This window comes from Nothobranchius furzeri, chromosome 14 (genome assembly GCF_043380555.1).
Source record: "Nothobranchius furzeri strain GRZ-AD chromosome 14, NfurGRZ-RIMD1, whole genome shotgun sequence".
In the NCBI taxonomy this organism is placed as follows: domain Eukaryota; kingdom Metazoa; phylum Chordata; class Actinopteri; order Cyprinodontiformes; family Nothobranchiidae; genus Nothobranchius; species Nothobranchius furzeri.
The window spans coordinates 59,866,026-59,891,025 of record NC_091754.1 but is presented as its reverse complement, the minus strand read 5'-3'; the positions used below and the strand labels follow the sequence as shown (position 1 = coordinate 59,891,025).

General features: G+C 45.7%; 2 protein-coding genes across 4 annotated transcripts in view; one reads left to right on the top strand and one right to left on the bottom strand.

Annotated features, from left to right (window-relative positions):
* pcxb (pyruvate carboxylase b) overlaps positions 1–25,000 on the bottom strand; it is a 471,382-nt gene that overhangs the window by 129,639 nt on the left and 316,743 nt on the right. The gene's annotated exons all lie outside the window — the stretch shown is intronic.
* The window catches only part of LOC107380951 (leucine-rich repeat and fibronectin type-III domain-containing protein 4), a 43,858-nt gene continuing 26,996 nt past the window's right edge, over positions 8,139–25,000 (top strand). The window contains exons 1-2 of one of the 2 annotated variants that reach the window (XM_015952375.3): positions 8,139–8,310; positions 8,919–9,560. The gene's annotated coding sequence lies outside the window, so the exon portion shown is untranslated. Of the gene's footprint in view, positions 8,311–8,641; positions 8,743–8,918; positions 9,561–25,000 lie in introns of those variants that run through there. The other variant, XM_015952376.3, reaches the window with a different exon arrangement.

Genomic DNA, 25,000 nt, shown 5'->3' with positions numbered 1-25,000 from the left:
TAATCGCTTCATTCTATCGTTTCTTTTTTACAGCTTTATGATCTCGTATTGGTTTATGATGGTGTTCAGTACCTTGGGCTTACGATAAGGTTGTGGAAGGTGCTTTATAAATCGAATTTAATTGACGTCATTTCCTGTTACGTTTGTAAATATTACTGCATAGTGCAATGAATGGTCTGATCCTCCCCGAGTGCTGTACCTCACCCTGGACAGACTCTTGGAGTTTATTGAGGGGATCAAACACAGAGAAGCAAAGCTAAGCTGAGTTAAAGTTTCATTTGTTGGACCAAAGTGCACTCCTTCACCATCTAGCCTGAATTAGGTCTCACGTCTTTGCCGCTTCTGAAGCAGTGATAGTACGAGAAGCTTTGCTCCCCTTCCAAGTGAAAAAGTGAATGATTACCATCAACTGCATTACATAAACTCTTCTCACCAAACTACTCGACAGCTTATGGGCCATTCCCATCAGTACCGGGTCGGCCCGGGCCGGGTAGCGTAGGTTGTTTACATATCTGGGTGGCCTGGTATTTTTCTGGGCCAACCAAGGCTCATTCTCAGCCCTCTTCTCGAGGGGGTCTGCTTCAGGCCGACCAGGGCCAACACACCCACTGCTGACAGCAAATTCACACCTTCCATTAGAGCAAGCCTCTGATTGGTGGGTAGAACCAGCCCACATGGGCTTAAGACAAGGATATGTGGAATCAACCGGGCCAAGCTGGGGCCGACTGGGGCTACCCGGCCCGGGCCGACCTGGTACAGATGGGAATGGCCCATTATTGTAGAGTATGGGGCTCGTGGTGATCGTGGTGATAAACCCACTTGAGAATGCAGCTGTTTTCTACAGTGTGATGACGTAATTGAGCTGAGTCCTACATGAGGTCAGTGTGACCCAGAGATTACTGACCCCAACTCAGATCAAACAACCCTTGCTACTGAAGGTCTGATCACGCTTAAACATCATACATCCATCACAATAAGCCCACAGTGTTAATTTTAGGTACCTAAAAAACCCAAGACCCAGCACAGACCATCTCTACTCTGACTGATTCTTCACACCACAGTGAGGGGGCCTAATTAGTTGCTCCAAATTTCAATCAAAAATCTGGAATAAAAGGTGCATTTGTCAAGAATCTAGTTTTACTTGACCAATGCTTGTCCTGACTGCTAAAATATTCACACGTCAAACATTGAGCAGTTTAACCATGTTGGTAATGAAGTCCTGCATTACTCAGAGGAAGCTAATGCCATCTGCTTAAGTCCACTAATCTGCCCCAGGGAGCTACAGAAATACTTGTCACTGATATGTTTCCAGTTTGTCGACACAACCAGTAAGCTGACCATTACACCAATTTGGGAGGCAGCAGATTGCTTTGTTCAGCCCTGGGTCAGTAGGCCGACTCCCCTGCAGCCGCTTGCACTTTGAGGGCTAATTTGGCCGAACCGGAGCCGAGCCGGTCCGCCCTCTTTCTGATGAAGTGCTGCATTACTCAGAGCGGACTAAAGACGGTGCCAATCTCACAGCTTCCTTCTCCATCTGACGGAGAGGGAAGCTTCCCTCGGTGTGTTTTATTTTAAGCGGATTGATCTGTGGTCAAAGGAAAGGCGGCTAGGACAGAAAGTCTCTGACCTTTCTCCTAAAGACCGGCAGAATCTGAAAGTTTAACCAGGAGTTGTGAGCTGCCCTGAATTACAAACTAATTGTGCTGCAGAAGGTCACGCTGGTTTCTTGTTCCCATTCACCAAGGGCACCCTGACGAGTAAAGTGAATGCACCACTCATAACATTTAACTCTGTCCAAAAGAAAGAAGTGGGAACACTGTAAAAACAAGATGGGACAGATCTCCTTGCTTTACAGGACGTCAGTTCTAGCGGGTAAAAAAAACTCGCCTGAAGATGGAAAAGGCTGGGATAAACAAACTCAAAGATACAAAAATAAAGGCAGAGATGAGACGTATAGGATTTAAAAGGTGGAAGTTAAGCAGGAGGAGGCAGATAATGAGAAAGATGGAGGATAAAATATGGACTCCTAGGTAGACGGGAAAACCGATTCATCCATAATAAAACCAAATCTCTGCCGCTGACCTCTTCATTCATAAAGCATCTCTCTGAACCTTTATCACCAGTGTGTGCTGTTGATGACAACACCAAATTGCGCATCTGTGAATGCTGGAAATGACCTATTTCCAACACCCGATAGCTCTGATGTTACACGTTCTGCTTCAGTAATGTGACCCACCCCTCCCCCCAACACAAACACTTCCCATTAAATGGCTATTTCCAGCAGCTATCGCGGCATTGCAGGAAAATCAACCAGCGTTTGAAGTGGTATCGTCGTGTTTTCTGTCCAAAAGGGTGCATCCTTATTCCCATCGGTACCTCTAATTGCTCTGATTTCCTCACAGCTAAAGCAGAGTTTGGCGTTTGACACCTCTAAGGTGAAATTAAGAACCTTATTGGGGAAATCCAAGAGACGTCTACTGTCCAGATTCTTCTTGTTGCCAGTTAGATGACGCAAGATAAACCGTTTAAGACTTGATATGATATGATGGTGGGAAAAGAAGGATGATCAGAGACAAGCCTGCTGCTTGGTTTGGACTGGAACCTTCATATAAATGATTCTATGACACTGTTGGGTTGTTGCTGGTACGTCAGGTCAGTATATGCAAGAAACAACAAAAATTAGCAGATTTAAAGAGGCGATGTGTAGCTTTTATCGTTAATCTCTGGAAATATCCATCGAGATGTTGGTCTGAAATACACGGGGGCGGGTCTAAGTCTCTGGGCGACGTCATAATAAGACGCCATGTTTCCTTCTACGAGAGCCCATGAGGACAAAACACATTTACTGATTTGTAACTAACGGTTACAAAACTTTCACCATTAATAAACGTCGTTTTACACATTTACCTCTTCACTTGTTTCCAGTGATGAAAAGGAGACTGATGTGATTGTTATTTTTGCTAAAGTTTGCACTTCGCAGGCCTTTTTTTGACGCTAATGGGCATCCGTTGGTAAGGTCTTACTCCAACACAAAAATACAGTGCGTTTGCAACGATTTTGGTATCTACTGCCCCCTATCACCAGGAAAATTGCACACTGCCACTTTAAAGAAAACTAGTTTTCAATATTAAAGGTCTTTAATTTTTGAAGGAATTCACATCAATCACCACCTTTCAAACCAATAAATGGTAAATGGCCTGTATTTGATAAATGGCCTGTATTTGATATAGCGCCTTCTAGAGTCCTGGAACCCTCCAAGGCGCTTTACAACACAATCAGTCATTCACCCATTCACACACACATTCATACACTGGTGGGGATGAGCTACGATGTAGCCACAGCTGCCCTGGGGCGCACTGACAGAGGCGAGGCTGCCGAGCACTGGCGCCACCGGTCCCTCCGACCACCACCAGCAGGCAATGTGGGTTAAGTGTCTTGCCCAAGGACACAACGACAGCGACAGACTGAGCAGGGCTCGAACCTGCAACCTTCCGATTGCAAGGCGAGCACTTAACTCCTGTGCCACAGTCGCCCCGTACAATAAAGCCTAGGGCTCACCGGAGACCCGCGCCGCACCGTCATTTGAAAAAGAAGCCATTATAGTTAATGAGAGTGGCTAGACGGGGAGCGCCGCGGCGCTTGGTTACAACGTTGTGCAGTACTTTACAACCGACATTACGATGCGGAACGATGCGTCGTAATGTCGTAATCTTGACAGGAGGTGTCAGAAAAGTTACCACAGTGAAAACTGGCTTGTGGCGGCCCAACATTCAGAGCAACGGCGCTTTTTGATCCTACGATGTCGGCTCTTCCTATCATTGTGAAGCAGAATTCACCAAGCACTGGATTGTTCACCCACTAATAGGGAACGCGAGCTGGATGTAAAGACAGCTGATACACTGGCCACATCTGTATTCTTTGGCATCTTAGATGGGATATTTTATAATCAAGGGTCCTTTAAATTTTTTATCTGCGATACCTCATCTTAAACTTGTGTTAAGATTGGGTTTTAATATTTTATGATGCTTTGTCATCTTTTAAATATCATTTTATTGGTTTTTATTACTATTACTGTTGTGCAGCACTTTGCGGAAACCATGCCATTTAAATGCGCTATATAAATAAAGGTTGTCTTGAAATGGCTTTACGGCACAAACCCAGCCACAGTTTTGATTACTTTAAGGTACTATTGATCTTAAAATATTCTAATAAATAGCGTGCTTACCCATTTTCAATGAATTTGGGTCTCACAAAACACAACGGCAAGTCTGATCACGTAAAAACAAAAGTCACTTACCGCTTCCCCTTTTAAAGTCCCACGTGATGTTACGACCATCGCGTGGGACTTTCTTTCCACGAAGCGCTCCGCGTCGCATCTGTGTGACCACTTCACTTCTCAAAGCCGCGGCGATTTTCGCAGCTGTCTCCGGTGTGCTCCAGGCTTAAGACGGTCTAATAGTGAGAAATAACCAGTGTACCAATTTGGTCAGATCTTGAAAACAGTTTTCAATCTGACACAATATCTGACGATCCCACTGTGAATGACTCTCAGCCACAACCACATGAACCTGAAGCTCTATATCTGTGAGACAGACATTCCTGTGTAATGTTAATTAGACGGTGGCCATCTTGGATTGGTCTCATTTGTTTAAATGGAGGAAAACCGATCCCAGAGCCAGCCAGCTGATCGACTTCAAGATGACAGTCATGTGTTGAGTTTAATGACAGTTACTGGTTTCTACTTTGATCTCCTCCTTCTGATAATTAGGGATAGAGGTCTAGAGACAACGCAACAGTCTCATAATCCTTCAGACAGAAGAGAGAACTCCTTCCTTCTTGAAAAATAACTTTTAAATTGTAACTGGGAAGAACTTAACACATACTAGTATGCACTCACACTACCTCCCGTACCACCAAACTGCACCTAGTCAAGAAGCCCGGCCAGCATGCCCTGTCCTTAAAGCTACAGACTTTACATGCAACGGCTGTGCAACTTCACAGCAGAAGTTACAAGTTTGACTGCTCAAAGGTACAACTGAGAACAGCTAATCACCACTAGCTAAAACGTACATAGACATGTTGGCCGGTGTCGGGCTGAAAAACGGACCCTGTGGTGGTGAGGGAACCAGTGGTACCAGCGGATGAGAGGGGACAAATCTTCTGAATCTGAAATGTTTAATGACATTATAAATATTTCAGTCCACCTCTACGCTTTTTTTTTAGTTCGAAGGGTTTTCACTAGTGATGGGTACCGAATTCGGTACTTTTTAAGGTATCGACCGAATTCCATAGTACCGACTGAGCATCGATTCACATCATTTCAAACGGTGCCTCGTTTAGGTACCCGTCCTTCATAACGAGAACTTGCCTAGACAGCTGCGCATGCGCAAGAGCGTTTTGTCGTCGGTCGCTGCGAGCGAGTTGTAAACAGAGCAGCATGGTAGAAAGAACACACGCTAAAGCTTGGGTCCACTTCACTAAATGTGATGGGTAACTGGGTGATGATGAAACCAGCGACAACGATCTAAGTGAGACATCCTCATCTTAATCTGCTCCGGTAGGTAAATAAAATGTTTAAGATAACGTTAGCTTGATATGTTAGCTTCCATTGCCACCGTTGTTATCAGCTTCCCAGTAGGAAAAATCAAAGAAAAATAACGGCAAAAGGAATGAAGATACACAGTAAATTTAGTTCACAGTAAAGATGTTTGCTTCAGTTTAATTATCAGCTTATAAAACTACAAGGACGATGTTAAAATACAAACAGTTGTATGTTATTTATCGTGATATTCAGTGTTTCCCCTAGGAATTTTTCCAGCTGTGGCGATGGGGCTTGGGGAGAAATTATGACACGTCTCTAAATAACCCAAGGAAGCACTAACTTGATCTCATTTCAGAGAAAAATAGAACAGGTCAGATGCACCTAATAAATAAAATTATGATCAAACTCAGGAATCTGTTTCTTTGCTTCACTGTTCTGGTGCTGAGAATATCACTAATGTGGATCAAAGGAGATCCACAGATGAATGCACCTCTTATTTATTATTTGGAGACTACATTTACTGCAGCTGGCAGAGGCAGAGATTGTTTCTATTGATACACGGATTTACAGAATCATTTTAAATGTTAATAGGGGAAGACTGCAGGAGGGTGCGGTAAAATACAGGGGGTCCCCAGCAAAAACAAGAAACTTTACGAGTCTGATGAAACCCGCTGGTTTTCCATCAGGCAGTCACGGGGCAGCTCCAACGACCCAGTGGCTGTGCAGGGTCAATGTTATCGAGCCCAGTCCGGCTCGGCAGAGGGTGAACGAGCCGCAGCGACGTCGTGCTCTGCTTAAGAAGAAGTGTTATTTTCCCGCTTCAGAAGAAGCGTCCAACGTGTTTTTACGCTTTCTCCGAGACATGTCACGTTGCTAAGCTGTTAGCGCAGCGCGCGAACACGTCAATAGTGCAGCGTAGCCTGCTGGAGGTTTTAAGGGTTCAGATGAAACACCCGACCTCTCACGCTGCTCACGCATCGATCTTAAGTTGTCGCTGTTGCGCTCACGCCGTAATACAGTATAAGATGCGGTTAAAAAATAAATAAATTTTACATGAATAAGTGATGCTTAGCCTGGTGGGTGGAGGAAAACCTGGCCTAGTAAGCACTGGAGGAAACCCCGTCAAGATCGTCAACACTCGTCTATCTTAATGCTGCTGAAACATGTGAACCAAAAAGTATTATATCCACTGCTACCTTTCTAATTTTAAACTCAGTAACTTATGCTGTAACTGCACCTTGCCCTGCCTGATCCTCCTTGCTGCCCGCCGGCTGTGATCACAAGCGACAACATAGTAGTTCCCGCTGCTTCTTCAGGAAACAGCGCAAAAAAAAAAAAAAAAAAAATAAAAAAAACTTGGGATCTTGTAGGCGTGGCGGCCCGCCAAGGCTACGCCTATGTAAGGGAAACCCTGGATATTTATCAAATATGGTTATATATTGAGAAAAATATATATTTAATTATAAAAGAGAATTAAAATAATAAACACTCAAAAGTATCCAAAATTGTTACCGTTAAGTACCGGTATCGATTCCTAGGTACCGGAAATTAGTACCGAATCGATTCAAATGTCAAAGGTACCCATACCTAGTTTTAACCCTTTGATGCATGAATTATGAAATCTTCAACCATGATTTTTTTTAACAATTTTTTCAGTCATCTTTAGGTGTGAATGAAACAAATTTCAACAAATATTTTTTGTAACATTTAATAATTGACTAATAATTTATTACATGTCCACCTCAGTGGACGGCGTGCGTTCTGAACATGAAATATGTTGGCTTGCCTTACTGAAGTCCAAATGGAATAAAGTCTTCAAACAGCTGTGCTTAATAGCAAAAAACAAAAAACTATTGAGTACCTGTCCACTGTAGTGACCATTATGCGTCAAAAACTTTAAAAGACGTGCTGCTGCAGGTCTTAACAGTAATTATAGCTGATGATCGGTCAACATTCAGATGCATATTACAGTTTATGCATCATTACTTTGAAAAGGTAAACTGAAAAAGTTACAATTACATTTTAAACCGAGTAATCTCACCAGCAACCCTCCCAGTTTACCCAGCAGGGTGAGATCTGAATCTACACATTTCCTTCCACCGACTAAGATTGCTGGCTCTTAATTAAGGATTTCAACCCAACAATACATTTAAAGGTTAACGCTCTCGTCTTCCTCTCACATCTTTCCCATCACCCCCCCCAGCATGCCTGCCTCTCCCTCTTGTGTGCTCTTCCAGCTTGATGCTCGACACTGCAGAGACGGATCACAGTGCCGTCTTCTGCTCCTCACGGGGGGATCTCCCTCTCCTCCAGTAAATCAGTCAGGAAAACCAACGCAAACGAGGAAAGCGGACGAGGACGAATCGCTCAACAAAGAGTTAAGTGACTCAGAGGTGGGACAAGAACAGAAAAGCAAGCTTGAAGCGGAGATCTCTCTGCGTTCTGTCATTTTTTCCCCTCTCCTTCATTCAGTACCTGTTCTGTGGGATTAACATGACTTAAAATTCAATCAGCCTGCAGCCTGACGGAGGAGCGTCAGTGGAGGAAGACAGAGCGCTGCAGCTGTCGACACCGAGCGAGGGGAGGGGGAGGGTGGGGGGGGGGGTGTTAGACGGAGAGATACAGGCAGGAAAAAGAGGGGGAGAGATGGGCGCTGCGTTTCTTTCCTTTTTTTTCTGAAACGCGGAGCTGCGATAGAGCGAGAGCCGCAGAGAGACGAAGAGATGTGACTGCTCCAGGAGTCGAGGTGGAATGATCCGGAAAACAAGGTATGTAATTCCACCTTTTCATCACGACACGGGAGGGATAGAAGGGAGGCGAGGCATGTCCAAGAGGGACGACGAGACGAGCGGACTTCACTGGCTAAACGGCTCTGTTGTCGAGAAGGAAAGTGAGCAGGGGAGGAGGAGAGGCCAGGAAACAAACTGGAATAGAAACTGAGCCGACGTACGCGCAGCTGGTGTGAGGATGAGGGTGGACGGTCCTAAAGAGACACGGAGGGAGTGAGGCGGTGGACATTTTCATGAAGGTGTTGTCGTTCGGGGCTTGACTGGCGGGAGCAGACTTCTGGAGCTGATCAATCGCTCGGTTGTTTCATTAAGCTGTGTGTGTGTGTGTGTGTGTGTGTGTGTGTGTGTGTGTGTGTGTGTGTGTACAGCATTCAGAGGGTCTTGCAGAGATTGATTGGTTTTGACAGACAGGTGAGGAACAGAGGGGAGAGGCGGCCGGAAAAAAACGAAGGGTGGCAAGTTGGAGCTGAGGGGTGAGGGAGGGGTGGGAGACAGCCGGGGAAAGAGGGATGAGCAGGTCATCTGGGTGGAGGGGAGAAAGAATGGTGTGATTTATGAATACCATCTTCACACATCTGTTGTTTTAGGTTTCTCAGCATCCCCTCCTGCTCTCCAAGGTCAACACTGAAGAACTAACTCGGCGTGGGAGAGTCGGAGCGCTGGGATGGCTCTGCTAGAGGAGAAATAAAGAAAGACGAGTGAAAGGATGAAGAAGAGTAAGCGCCAGAGCGGCAGGTGAATGAGTCGGAGACGAGGACGCCGGGCTACAGCGCAGCCATGAGGAAATCAGATCAAGGCGCCACAAATCGGATTTTAAGCAAAATGGATCCTTGGGTCTTTTTGTCAAACTCTGGAATACCGAGTCGGAATCAAGCGGGCGATTCAGGATTTTCCAAGTTTTCTTCTTCTATAAAAGCCTAAGAGGATATCGTGGGATTGGAATTTCTTCAGCTGCATGGTTGTCCGACACTGACCCACACCCGCCTCCTGTTGATGCGTGTGGGAGTTGTGGACAGGAGTGGGACAGGTTTCAGCACTCCAACACAACCCACCCGCCTCTGTGCTGGCCGGACGACACAAGCATCAACACCTGAGGGCCAGATCTGCGCTGACTGACACACACACGCCTACACACACACACACACACACACACACACGTGCGTGCACTGACCTAGACCTGGATAACATGTGGAGCTGATTTGGATTATAGAGGCGCACAGACGGAAAAGGTAATGTCCGCCGCGTTTCAGACACACACGCAGAAGGTATGATAGCCCAGCAGAGTCCCATCCATATCTGCATGGTTGCCTCTATTGTGCTGAATCACTGAGTCCATCGCTGTGGTGGGCTCACACGCTCACTGAACCGGGAGCTCTCGCACAAACACACGGATGTGCATTCAGAGCAGAAACATAGGGAGAGTTTACCCCCCCCCCCCCCCCCCCCCCCCCCCCCCCCCACACACACACACACACACACACACACACGGCCCGGGCGGCTGCCTTAGCTCTTCCTCCACGTACCCCGACAACGCAGCTACTGTCTGAGCAGGCCGTCCGCTTCCAGAGGTGTGTCTCGACTTGGCTTTCATCGCCTAGCTTATATGTAATCTCACCTGGCCCGTGTGTGTGTGTGTGTGTGTGTGTGTGTGTGGACGCGGAGCAGAGTGTGTTTGTCTGATGGCAGCAGCCCTCTTCATTGGAGGCTCTTTACGTAAGCCGAGTGTGCACACAAACAGATTTGGCACAGTGACACATGAGATCAGGCTGACGGGGAAGAGGGCGATGAGAAAGGAATGTGTGTGTGCGTGTGTGTGTGTGTGGGGGGGGGGGGGGGGGGGGGGGGGAATGAACTGCAGAGGATCTGTGAACGGATCTCCATCCTGTGATAAAAACAAACAACTTGACGAAAGAAGAGGAGAAGATGGTGAGAAGAGGAGTGGACGATGAAGGGTTGATGTCTGAGGAGGCGGTGCAGCTAAGCAGCAACAACAAAGCCTCCTCATCAATGACAGGAGTCAGGAGGTCTAATGAGAATTAAACGCTTATTTAACATAGCGGAGCTAAAAATAGAAAGTCAAACAAGGAACAAATAATTAAAAACGACAGACGGCTATCAGCGAGCTGCTTTCTTCTGTCGGACCACCGGCTACAATTAGTCTCACATGACCTGAAAAAGTCTGTTGAAGATAACAAAAATCAGCTGTTTGGAGATAAGACCACCAGGGGGACTGGGAGCACCGCGGGGCTGCTGCTTCTAATAGATGTGCCAATTAGGAAGCACAACTTACAGAAAGCGTGCTACTTCATGGAAAAAGGAGCTATAATTAGCCTCCGCACAAAGATTCCGTCTCAGAAACAAAACACGAAGCCATCTCATGAACAGCGCTGGCTCTGGCTTTTAACTGGAGCGGCGCCAGCTCCAGAGGTGATAACAGGAAGTGGAACAAAGCGGCCTTTTGATTTCCATTAACCAAATCACAATTCTATAATTGGCGTTGCTCCTCTGCTAACGAGAGGCACTAAGAACACAGAGCAGATAGGTGTCATCTGGCTTCGGACAATCAAATAATAATAATAATAATAATAATAATAATAATAATAAAGCACAATCAAAAGAACATTTCCTCAATTATGTGTTGAATGCAGCGAGTGGCCGGTCGTCACTGCGGGTGTCCGTCAGTCTCGGGCTACAGTAAAGGGAGTCGAACAGATGGGATGGTCCCTGTTGGTGGCGGGAGCGCTGCCAAAGAGAACAGACTGGAAAGTGAATGGAAGGATGGAGGGAAAAGTGGAGAGCATGTGAAAAAAACAACGCATCATTTAACTCATGGGCTGACTCCAGATGAACTAAAATAAACAGCATTGTTGTGCAACGGCGGGGAAATTCGTCCCAAAAGTCGCGCAAAGCCACTGAAGGACTGGACTTCTGCAGCATTAAATTCCCTCCAGATGCTACTGATCTGCAGCTTCACGTGCTCCGCCGCTACTGCAGGGAAAAATCCTGGTTAGAGTTACGTTCGTGACTTTAATGTCCAAAAATATAGCAAGGTATGGGGGCCAAAATTAAGACTACTGCCCAGCAGCAGGAGGCCATATAAATTCTGAAGCAAACTACCGACCTGATTAATGATAAGCTGGCGCCGGAAACTGAGGGGCTGGCGCTGCTTACTGAGGAATAGCACCTTTACCGGCGTTACTACTAGATACGCTAGGGACTAGCAGCCCTCAGCTGGTCACTGACTGGTTCACACACTCCCTTTGCTGTCTGTTAGCATGGATAGGCTAGCGTTAGCATCGGAGAGGCTACCATTAGCATGCCTAGGCTGGCCACTAGCTGACTAGTGACTCTCCGAGACATTTAAATGGCTAGCCTCTCTGATGCTAATGCCAGCCTATCCATGCTTAAGGTCCATCCAGGGGGTAGGAAATCCAGCTAGTGGCATGCCTAGGCATGCTAATGGCTAGCTTCTCCAATGCTAATGCAGGCCTATCCATGCTAATGGTCCGTCGAGGAGGTAGGAAATCCAGCTAGTGGCATGCCTAGGCACGCTAATGGCTAGCCTCTCCAATGCTAACACCAGCCCATCCAGGCTAACGCTAGCCTATCCATGCTTAAGGTCCGTCCAGGGGGTAGGAAATCCAGCTAGTGGCATGCCTAGGCACGCTAATGGCTAGTCTCTCCAATGCTAACGCACGCCTATCCATGCTAATGGTCCGTCGAGGAGGTAGGAAATCCAGCTAGTGGCCAGCCTAGGCACGCTACTGGCTAGCCTCTCCAATGCTAACACCAGCCCGTCCAGGCTAACGCTAGCCTATTCATGCTAATAGACAGCAGAGGGAGTGTTTGAACCAATGACCAGCCGAGGGCTGCTAGTCCCTAGCGTATCTGGTAGAAATGCCGGTAAAGGTGCTATTCCTCAGTAAGCAGCGCCAGCCTCTCAGTTTCCGGCGCCAGCTTATCATTAATCAGATCAGTAGTTTGCTTCGGAATTTCTATAGCCTCCTGCTGCTGGGCAGTAGTCTTAAGTATGGCCTCCATACAGCACCATACAAAAAGGAGGAGGGAAAGTCTGGCCAAACTTCACCAATAGGGTTCCAAAACGTGACGGCTGCAGACATTCGGGATAATTACACGAAACAGACACGTGATTCAGGTGTCGAAGGATGATGGACGATAGATGTAGAATGTCAGACACCTTTGTGATTTAGCCAGCCTTCAATCAAGGAGGGAAACGGGGAGATTCGAGACCATGAAATGAGGGGAACGTGGTCACACTTGATGGATGGAGGCAGGCGTGAACGACGAGGGGGAGCGCCGACGATAAACGAAGAGGAAAGTGGGAGAATTCAAGGATTAGGACTGCTGTCAACAAGTGAGGAGCAGCGTGGCGAGGGAGGGCCGGAGACGCGGAGGGGAGAGGCGAAAAACAACAGGTGGAGATGAAACACGAGGAGGAAGTGATGGATTAAAACAGACGATAACTTATTCAAGTTTTAGAGAGACGCGGAGCAGAGGGAGGTAAAGGCGGGGACGGTGTTACATAAAAGACTGAAGGGAGAAGGAAAAGGATGAAAGGAGCAGAGCTCTGACACTAAGACGCCCCGCAGCAACAAGCCAACGTTTGCTGCAGAAGTTTAAGAAAGAGAGGGATGAAAGGATGAGTAATTAGACTGTTGACAGACTGTTTAAGCACAGCGGGCGCCTGATGAGCAGAGCAAACTGTAACCACAGCAACCGGTGGAGACAGATGGAGGGCTGGTTTTTGGGGGGAAGGAGGGAGGACTGGGAGGAGGGGAGGCAAATGTGGAAAAAGAGGGTGAGGCTGCAAGGGGGTGGAGGCCAGAAGAGGAGAGACAAGGATGTCAGAGGTGTCATGAGTTTCCTCAGTCACGACGGAGCAAAAACACCAGCCCACAAAGAACTTTTAAACTAATCTGGCCCACGTCCTAATCCTGCTTTGTGGGAATCCCTCTGGAGATGGAGGAGGAACGGATTTACACATTCGGAAGAACTTTGATGTGTTCAGTCCCATCACCAGTTCTCCCCAGTTTTAAAAAACTCAGAATAAACTCTGTGTGTGAAAAACGTCCCATAAATTAGAGACATGAATCATTTTTACTGCTCAAGAGCAGAGCTAGTTTTAGTTTGATCTCACAAGAAGACAAACGCGGCCTTAAACCTGTCAGGCGCACTGATAATTATGTAATTTTTGACCGTTTTTATGATTAGAATGGAATAAATGACGATGGTGTGTTAGTGCAGGCCTTCTTCTAGCTCTATGTAAGACTGAAAACTCACATGTGCGCCGCTGCGTTACAAATATTGTCAACAGATGTAGTGGGTTGAAGATGCTGGAGTGAATCACGGTGCAGAAGGCAGCGTGGGCGATGCCTGTCAGAAGAAAGCAGCTTGTAGTTAGTCTGCAACACTTATAGTCTGAGTCCTGGTGCTTCTGTCTGCATCGGCGTCGCTGAGCATTCGCAGAAATCAGCCAACTGACGGGAAAGCCAGCTTCCCCTTCAGGCTCATGGCAGCGCTGCATTGTTTCGGTTCCATTAATGTCACACATCAACGGGGAGAAGCAGCTCTTTGTGTTGGGTTGCAGAGCGACTTGTGATTTAGTGCGGCTGAGGGTGGCCTCTGATCAAACACACCAGATACTAACAAGCCTCAGCCCAGGAACCGTGAGGAAAGCTCTGGATACAAACGCCACAGGCGGCCCTTTTCTCAAAGGATGCCGGCGTTGGCCCCCCAACTCTCATCGCCGGTGTTCTCTTATCTGTACGCGAGGGCGAAGGGAGCAAAACACGACCGAAAACAAATGCATTAATGATGAGCCGTTTGTGCACAAACTCGCGTGTCTGCAGCTTTAATCAATACATCCATCACCATTGTTCTGGCTGGTATGGGGCTGACCTGCTGGATGCAGAATGCTGATTGGGTAAATGTTCTGTAACTCAGCCCCCTTAACTCAGACACTTGGGACACCTGCACACCAAATGCTTTGCCCTCCAGGTGTTTGGAGTTGCGATGTGGTAATAGCTACAGCTAGAATGACTCCAGTTGTGCCTTCAGTTGCGTTGAAGACAGAAAGGGTCTTTTTGTTTGATGCTCATGGGAGATGATAAGCTCAGAGTGCAGTGACTGTTGGCTGCAGAATGGAGCTGAGGAGTGAGATGGTTATGCACAGACTCAGCAAACATGCAGAAAAAAGCCTCAAATGACCTCAGCTGACCCTGAGTGGTTCTTAACAAGTATTTATCACCTGCTGAAAGTGTGACCGTGGCTAGCTCTCAGCACACACACTGTTAACCACTGGACACATTTTAATGACACTTTCATTTCAAACAGATTAACAGTTGGTGTTAATCTGATTAAAGATGGCTGACACACAACTAATTACCAACAAACTCAGACATGGTTATAATCGAGTTAGATCTAGAGATAGTATACAGTAGTTGGTGTTGTGGTAGTAAAACAATGACAAAAGAGCTTTAAACCTCAGTCTTCAAGGGTCCCTTATCCAGCATGCTGTTTCCATGACCCATTAAATGGTTGAATCGCCTGTTCAGCAGGTAAACTCTGCAGAAGCCGGTTTATCACCTACAGATTAAACTCAGGTGTGTTGGAACAGAAAACACCTCTAGAACATGCTGGATAGAGACCCTCGGTGATCTGTGATGGACAGTACTGGACTGACCCTTTGCATTAAATCTTACAGTAAACCCTGATTTCAGAAAACATCTCATGAAGCGTTAGATTTCAATTAAACCTTTGTACGTGTCTAGCTGTGGATGGAGTCTAAAGATTAATCCATTTAAAGATTAATTAATCTAAAGATTAATCGATCTCAAGATGAATCAGCCTAAAGATTAATCGATTTAAAGTTTATTAAGGCTGAAGATGATTCAGTCTAAAGATTAATCGATTTAAAGATTTTTAAGGATAAAGATTAATCAATCTAAGGATTAATCAGTCTAAAGATTATTAAGGTGAAACATTAATAAGGCTAAAGATTATTAAGGATAAAGATTAATCGATCTAAGGATTAATCAGTCTAAAGATTAATCAATCTAAAAAATATTAAGGCGAAACATTAATAAGGCTAAAGATTATTAAGGTTGAAGATTAATCGATCTAAATATTAAAAAGTCTAAAGATTAATCAGCTGTGGGAATTTAGTCAACAGCAAAATCTGTAAGCTGCAAGCAGACATTGCATGAGATCACAGATAAAATTGTCATGATTTGACCAAAGCAACTATTATTCAACATAAAATGATTTTGGTTCAAATCTCTGATATGACCTGTTGCCCCTGAATCTGTGTGAACAGGATAAGTCACTGTGCCTATCAGGGGAAATATTCAGCATCAGCCTTTATTTACCAACACTGTCTTTTACTAAAGCATCTTCATGTTTCAACGTTTTTAAACTATTATAAAACCAGAAGTTGTTTAAATGCTAAAACTTCTGTCTGCTTTCATTAGAGCAGCCGTTATCCAATCAGGCTCGAGTACAGCCAGAGAGTGAGACTACTCGAAACCTGAAGCAGTGAACATTGGGCTGTAATAACCTGGAGATCTGACAGTAACGTGTGATCTGTGTTCACGGAAAAGCACTAGAAAATGACACGTGGGCTGGATTGACAGCAGTATTGAAAAACATTGGGCCAACTCGTTACATATATTTTTACTTGACAGATTAATAACAGCCACTCTGGAGAGACCTGCTCATGCTTTAGAAAAATGATTTGAGTGGTAAATTGAACTTGGAAATCAATATTTCTGAACCTCTGCTGCTTCAGTTTTTGAGTTTTGACACTTCTGAGTGAAACTTTCTTGCACGCCTCCAAAAATTACACAAGTGGATCTAAAAGCCACCCGGTTGTCTCCTTAATCATCATTTTACCTGTGGAATGAACTAGAAAACGAGTCAGGAAGCTGATATTGCGTGCATGAAGGGGGCAATGCATGCAGACTAAAGACGCAAGTTCCAAATTAATTTTCCCATCACATCTGAACAAAGATGGCATCTTCATTAAGAGATGAGCATGTGGCAATAACGAAGACTGTCAGTTATTAATTACAAGCTCTTATTGGCTTCCATCTCAAACCACTGTGCAATTAAATTCAATACAACCATGCTAGTGCCATCTGGAGAGCGGAATAAACAAAACGGGCCGAGCCGAGCTGCCTCTCTGGCTGAAATGTGACAGTTATCAACCAATGACAAATTATTCCCCTTCTAGAAAAAAGAAATTCAGGGTGCAGCAGTGCGACAAAGCTGTTTTCAACACTTGTGTCTGCCATTTTCTCAGCTGCCTGTGATCTCAGCTGCTTGTCTGCATCCATCTGTACGACTGCCAGAGATGTATGAAGGGGAAACGGCTCCTGCTGTTCACAAAACGACTCCGAAAACAGTCAATCAGCTGGTGATGGGAACGGGATGGGTTTTAGTTGGACCGGCGACGGAACAATCCCACGTCCAGAAGCGGAACTTTCTTTAAAGTTCTATGACAGCTAAATGCTAATTAGCACAATTTCAGTCAAGCAGACTTAAAGTTAGCGTTCTGTGCTAAAGAATGAGTTTAAAAGTTAAGCATTCAGAGTGTAGAGGGCTTTATGGAGGAACTCCCTCTTCGCTACAATAAACATCGAGTATAACTGTGACCGCTAAGTCTTGGGACAGCAGTAGCTCAGGAAGAAGAGCAGGTTGTCCAGTAATCGGAAGGTTGCAGGTTCAATCCTGGATCTCACCAGAGAATGTTGTGTCCTTGGGCAAGACACTTAACCCTCGCCTGCTGGTGGTGGTCGGAGGGACCGGTGGCGCCAGCGTATGGCAGGCCTCACCTCTGTCTACGTGCCGCAGGGCAGCTGTGGCTACATCGTAGCTCATCCCCACCAACGTGTGAAAGGGTGGATGACTGAATGTGTTGTTAAGCGCCTTGGGGGGCACTTAGAAAGCACTATAGAAACACAGGCCATTTGTAGCCAAAAACAACTAAAATAGGGAATTAAACTAGAAATGTCTGATATTATTGGCATTCAAAGGCATGGGAAATTATTGTATTGGTTTTCATTGCTAATGACACATTTTTCACACAACAAGCACAAATTACACATCAGCTACTTCTCTCACTCAAAAAGTCAAACCACGACAGGTCTGAGGTCTAGTTTTAGATGCTTTTATTTAACGGCCTGAAGTCAGTGGAAGGAGTTGACCCTGTTAGTGTTTAAGGTTTAGGTAAGCATGACTGGAGATATAAGACTGTGTAGCTTTTTTATGGCTGCATACACTGATATTGGTTTAGATAGGTAATGGAAATGAAGAGTTAGACTATATTGATATGACGGCTGCTATCCCTAGTTTTGATTTTAATTGTTTTAATTGTACAAACACTCTGTCCGATAACCTGTAGGATATGATTTGTAGATTTTCAGTTAAAGGATGAGATCAGATCTGTAAACGTCGGTTCATCAACATGGTTACACCGTTCAATGAGAAATTAATAAAAACCCATTCAGAAATACTGATTTGGTGGGCTGTTAATTAGTTTGTGAGGAAAAATTAGAATTAGCGTTAAAAGCTTTAGAAATTACAAACTACGAATAAGAAACCCATCGGTGCTTATTTAGCGAGAACAGTTAACGGTCTCCACCGGCAGTAACGTAGACGCTCCCAAAAAGAAGGAGTAAAACCGGCTACAGCCAACAAAGCAGCGCCGGCACACTTCATGAAGCAAATTCAGTCGAGGAGATAAAAATTCAAACAAGTTTAATAACAGATGATGACGAGGTGCCGCCCTGTTGCTGTGTGCTGTAGAAAGGGCACTGGTGAAAATCACTGTCACTGTAGCCGCCGACTCAATTCCCCTCCCAGGAAATGGGATCGCCAAACTGTTGGGCTGTGTGAGCTTCCCCGTGTAGGAAACACACCGTGTCACCCTGCCGAAGGTGTTAACCATGTTAATCACATTGCTGGGGAACAGACTTATTTTAGCCTCAGAGCTGATCCACGCTGAAGATGAGGTCTGTTTGGTGGGAGGAGCCTAGAATCTGATGACGGGAGGTTATTAAGCGGATCCTACCGAGGTTCCTTCAGCTGCAGATGTTAGATTTTCTAAATATTCTGTTTTAAAGAAGCTCTAAACGTGTTTTTGTTTACTAAAAGGACATGAAAGTTGATATGAGTGGAAAGTGCGTGCAGTCAGAGGTGAACTTTGACTTTATGAACAAAATCCTATCCGACACATATGAAGAGAGAAAGTCCCACTTATTACTACGGTTCAGTGGTTGGGAGGTTCTAGTGCAGCATCTTCATGGTACAGGGCATCTGCAGGTTTAAGGGAGCCAAATTTAAGACCTTTTTAAGGCCACATTGACCAAATTTAAGCTATTTAAGCAGGGCAGCAGTAGCTCAACAGGTTGAGCGGGTAGTCCAGTAATCAGAAGGTTGCAGGTTCAATCCCGGCTCCGGACAAAGAATTCTGCTGTTGTGTCCTTGGGCAAGACACTTAACCCGCGTTGCTTGCTGGTGGTGGTCGGAGGGACCGGTGGTGCCTCTGTCAGTTCGCCCCAGAGCAGCTGTGGCTACATCGTAGCTCATCACCATCAGGTGTGAATGCGTGTGTGTGAATGGATGAATGATACACTGTAGTGTAAAGCGCTTTGGAGTCCTTACTCTGAGAGGCGCTATACAAGTACGGGTCACTTATCATTTTTAAAAATTTAATTTAAGCTATAATTTCCAGCTATTGCCTGGAACCGGTGCTAACCACGCCGCGATCCTGGTATTAGCCATCCAGTTACCATTAAACTTGCACTTCCCCATGGCGCAAGCTCCCACTAGCTTAACCAGCTAACGTGCTCATCTGAAAATAGCCCCCTTTCACAACCAACTGAACGTGTACGGTTCCGCTTACGCCAACGTCGTACACAAAAAATGCTGAACACTAACTAGAAATTCACAAACATTTAATAGAAATAAAAGAATCTTGTTTATTTGGTCTTTGGTAATTTAAGACCTCTGGAAACTGTATTTAAGGATAATTTGTCATTTTTAAGGATTTTAAGGCCTTAAATTTGGAAAAGCTAATTTAAAACTTTTTAAGGACCCGCGGATGCCCTGGTTCAGCGATCTGCAGCCTGTGATGAATCGGAGCGTGGGTGGGGGAGCGGGAGTGGGGTGGGGCTCAGTCAACATACAACTGTAAAAAGGACAGAGTTTAGAGAAGTTTCAGGTAACATTCAGGTCCACGTTCATTAGAGACCAGACTATTTATCTGTGCAAACCGTAAAGGAAGCTGGACTTCAAAGCTTCAACCAATTTTAATCTTTTTAATCCAAACAGAGTGAACAAAAAAAACAACAACAAAAAAAAAAACAGGCTACGCTCGTCCTGCTTCCGTCACAGATTAGTTACATTTAAGAACTTCACTTTAGATAAGGTTCCAAAGCTTAAAGCGCTCTCACTTTCACGTTTCCACAAACACGAATAAACATCACCCAAAAGAAGGTAGTCATGGTTCTAATGCAGGAGAAACAGCATACGCAGAAACCAGAGCTAGACCTTTCAGTGTTTTAATGTCTAATCCCATTCAGAGTCGGGAGAGGTAGAAAAAACAGAAGCATTCTATAAGTCTGACTGTGCAATGTTCCAGGAATAGAGGCAATTATCAAAATCTTCCAAACAGGATGGATTCCAACAGGATTTACCGAGACCGATCCTCGCATACAAACACAACCACAAACACGCTGCTTTTGTTTACGCCGTCTCAAACAAAACACAACTTTGGGAGGAACTAGATGAGAGAAGAATTTCTGAAAACCTGTTCGGTGCGGCGTCCTGCTGTGATGACTCAGCAGTCTTTGTATTTTAAATGGAGCAATCTTTCCCCATCTGTCTGTATTTTCAACATGGTGCCCTACGGGACGCAGCGCTGTTCTATACGGCCGAGGAGAGCACATACCTGCACGGCGTGATGAAGCGCTCATCTGTTGAGTAACTATTGACTTTAGTCATCGTTTTCTAGATGCCCACACACTCAAGGACCAGAGACATGTTTGTCTCTGACATCTGCTGATCTTTGCACTCCTCACCAAAAATAAACAGGCCTACTTCAGCAAGAGACAGCATTCAAACAGCTCCTGCTCTAGGTTTCCACCAGGGATGAGCGAGTGCACCACTATCTGTATTTGTATCTGTTCAACCATCTAAATTATCTGTATCTGTACTCGGAGTGGGTGTGGCCTAACCCGGAAGTGGGTGTAGTTTAACCAGAAGTGGGTGTGGTTTAACCAGAAGTGGGTGTGGTTTACATCAGTACGCTAAGTCTGATCAGAAGTGGCTATGTGTATTGTTTATTTGAAAACTATTTACAGAGCAGCCTCAGAGTCGAGATTAAATGTTTTTGATCACAATAGTAAAAGTATTATAGAACAAGTTTTTCAATAAAATCAGATCATAAATATTTAAGTGCATGAATTAAGAGAGAGAGAGAAGAAAAGATCTTTTCTATAGCGCCTCTCAAGATAAAAATCACGGGGCGCTTCACAAAAACAAAACGTGTAAAATAGAAAAAAGAACTTAGAAAATGATTAAAATATATTTAAAATGAGCAAAAAATAGACAATTGTGATTAAAAAATGTAAAGAAAAAGAGAGAGTGATTAGGAAAGAAGGAGTGGATCCTGAGGAAGAGGAGAGAGAGAGGGAAAAAACCCGACCGGAGCGGAGGCAGTGACTGACGCAGCATGAGCCGTTTTCAGCTCTGTCTTGTCAAATGCACCACGTACGTTACGAAAAACTTTAAATAACTTTAAAAAGAAGCAAACTGAAGAAAACATAAGGAGTACTGAAGAAACGAGAACAGTGAAGCAAGCACAGAGAGATCTGTTACTGTGTGTGTGTGTGTGTGTGTGAGTGTGAGTGTGAGTGTGAGTGTGTGTGTGTGTGTGTGTGTGTGTGTGTGTGTGTGTGCGTGTGTGTGTGTGTGTGTGTGTGTGTGTGGGTGGGTGGGTGGGTGGGTGGGTGGACCGGACGCGGACTGAGCTGTGAGCTCCCGGCTGCAGAGTTTTGTATGTAGGGAGGGGCGGGCGCTCTGTGACTGGCCAATCACAGAGCATGAAGACAGTCAGTTACCCAATGAGGATTTTCCTTCAGCACGATTACAGATATTTACGAGTTTTACTCGTTTCATGCTCGTACTCGTCAAAAATGCTTTATCCGTACCGGATACTCGTCTGAAACGAGTATGCGGTTCATCCCTAGTTTCTACACGGCTCTAAAACCAGACAGGGTTACCTGGTCTTACTGGTTCTAACTGGGATGGATTCAGTTTTCCCCATTAACCAGCAGCTGCATACAGCTGGTACTGCACCGTGAGTCAGCCACGACATAAACCCAGAGAACACTACTTGACCAGATAGGGCTGCTGTTCTCCACGTTAGACGTTTTGTAGCTCCAACCCACCGGATTTAAATCAGCGGGTGATTAGCGGGCTGAAGAGGCGATTCAACCACTGAATCATGTGTTTAAACAGGAAACAGCTGAAACCAGCAGGAAAACAGCCTTTAAAAACCCAAACCGAGACCCCTGATGTGGCGACTAGATGAGCCTCAGAGCTAATGCTAGCTTGTACCTAAACAGGAACACGTGGAGGCTAGGTTTCCTCTATGGCATCAATACAGCTAAATGCATTTGTTTGTATTAGCCTTTAATAATAAGAAACGCATCTTCATTCGTCTCTCGTAGGTTTGTTTAGCATCAAGGGGCTAAAAGCCACAAGCCATCTATAGACGATGGAAATAATTGAGGAAAGTCCACCTCCTTCAGCTCTTTGCAGCTTCTTTTTTCCTGAGACGAGAGCAGATGAGGTAGTCCTTCTGGATAAGAACACGCGGATGATGAATGAGGTAAACCGAGGACTGTCGCCCAGGGGAGTGGACTTCACGTCCTCTCAGCGTGACCCGTTTCTAGTCTGGTGGAGGCCCGCGCCTCAGATGGGAGGAGCCGAGTGCAGAACAGGAAGGTGGAAGCCCAGATTTCTGACTGCTCCAGCCTTCTCCGCCATCTCAGTCACTAACAACCTTTTCATTCTCCTCCTCTTTAACTCCTGACCTCCTCCTCCTCCCATCGTTGGACCATGACTTCCTCTTCCTTCTGTCATCTTCTCATCTCTCCCGCCGCCACGATGGAGACGCCTCACAAAGGCATTTTAAGCACATCTGCTCCTTCCTTCCTCTTCCTAATCAAATCCACTCTTTCCTCTTCCATCTCTCTCTGACAGTGATGGATGGCGGCCTTCACCCGTTTATCGCCTTTGCATATTTCTCTGCCCATCCGCTTAACGACACACATTCATACCTGCTGACTCTCCATCCCTCATTCCTCCCGTCTTCCTCAGACTCCCACTCTCAGTCCTTCGGTTCGCGTTAATGGTCTGACTTTCCTCCATCTTACGCACCACCCGACCATTTCCTCCTCCTCCTGTCTACTGTATAGCACCATGCTAGGCTCTTTAGCGTGTGCTGCATGTTTAGGGGCCAGGTCTGTGGTTTCTATACTCGGCCTGAGTAAAGAGGACGATACGACTGAAGAGCAATAGTATCAAAAGGATGAGTGGGCTTACAGTACGCACGACAGCTGCAAGAAGAGGCCATGTGGGCGTTCTTTTGTTTCTTGCCTAGAGAGAAAGTGTGTGTGTGTGTGTGTGTGTTGGCCTCTCTATAATTATGAGTATGTGGGAAGGCTGTTTTGGTATGCTTGTGGTTGTTTCAGTGTGCTCACCTACTGAGGGCTTGGACTGTGAGTGAGAGCACATTCTGGAAAGACTTAGAGTGATTGCAAAGCACCGGGAAAGGGTGTGTGAGTGTGTGTTTGAGAGACGGCGAGAAAGGCTGCTTCAATATTTGATTTCTGAGCTGGAGTCGGAAAGATTTAACGACGCAAGCGAAGCTCGAGTGCATCTAAATGTGTTTCAGTCGTTTTTACCTCCGGCTTCCCACAAACGCCGGCCTTGCCGGGACACGGGAGCGTTTGGAAGTCAGCAGTTTTCTCCTCCTCTGACTGAAGCCTCGCCGCGCACCGATTCACAGCTCATCAGATCCGTGGATTACCGTGCTTGTGATAAGTGGCTTTTGGGAGTTAATACAAATCCCCTTGTTTATAAACACCGCAACATTCCTTAAGTCGATTACGGGCTAATGGCATCTGTGGCTACTGGAGTGGATGCACAAACACACCAGCCAGCATGCAGATATGTTAATATGCACACACACACACATGTTAACATCATTAATCGTGCTCGGCATTTTGAGGGCTCGACATTTATAAAGAACCACAAAGAATTAAAAACCTGAGTCTAATAAGAACGTTCCACCTTTGAGTGCTTCAGGTCTGCAGAGTGAGATTTAATGAGCTTTATGAAGCATCTGCTAATCGCTCGGGTCTAAAGTGTTCCTCAACGCTAGCAGGTATGTTCAGGTCTGCTAGGACCTACAGAAGTTCGGGAAGAGTTGAACTCCAACAGCAGGGATAGCAGTTTCAGCTCATGTTCTGACTTCATGCAGCCTTTCTGCTCTCCCCGCCCGTCTGCTTCTCGCACCTTTGAGAGTTAAAGGTTTGTGCAGAGAAGAGAAGCTAGAGAGGAGCAGCAGCAGCGCAGATGCGGCAACACCTAGCTAAACACACAGGTCTGACTTAAATGGGCTTGATCTGATCAGACTTTCATCACAAGTATCTAATATCAAAGGGGTAAGCTGACGCTTTAACGCTTCCTGGTTTTCCGCGAGCCGACAGCAGCCGGTTCAGGAGCGGGCCGTTTCCACCGTGCTGCATCTGACGAAGCCTTCACACGGCAGACATCTGCACATGAAACAGCGCTAATGCAGAGGCTGATGCTAATGACGCCGCGTGCATAAAGATGCACGCACCCTTCTGCACCAGTACAGCGTGTAAGATGAGACTTATCGATCTGAAGAGGGGGAGTTCCAGCACTGCAGCAGCACAGCGAACAGAGCAGAGAGGACAGAAGATAAGAGAAGACAGATACACGTCTGAATTAAAGTTTTACAGAACCACCAAGAGCAGCGGAGATAAGAGCCACTGTAGGAATAAGCATTTCCAACCAGCCATCAGCTACGCTTGAGAGCTGATTTAAGCGATGTTAGAGTGGTGCTGAAGCCTCCGACACGTTAAGAGTGAATTTGCATGTAATCTGATGGCGGCGTTGGAGAACGATGAGCGCGCATTACTGTTTAATTAGGCAGGAGGACGTTTTTAAGCAGAAACAGAAATATTAGAGGACCGAGCACACGCGCCGGCTGCTTTACAAACCTGTAGGAACCCATCAGCATCACCGTTAAAGAGAAGATTTAGGAGACGGTGTGCAGGAAACGCAGGAAGAGACGGACTGAAAGTGAAACAAAGATCTAAAGAGTGAGTGAAAATGAATTGGACAGGTTGCTATCCATCTTTCTGGGTCAGATCGATGAGCAAGTGAAAGGATCCGCTACATCCAACTGTGTGTGTGTGTGCACGAGCGTCAGAAAGCTTCAATACTGCACTCTACGGCTGCTAATGAGATCTTAGAGCAATGTGTGAGGGGAGAAGAGATGCAGAAGAGGGTGATGAGAGGGAGAGCTGCAGGAGAGAGGAAGAGCACGGGG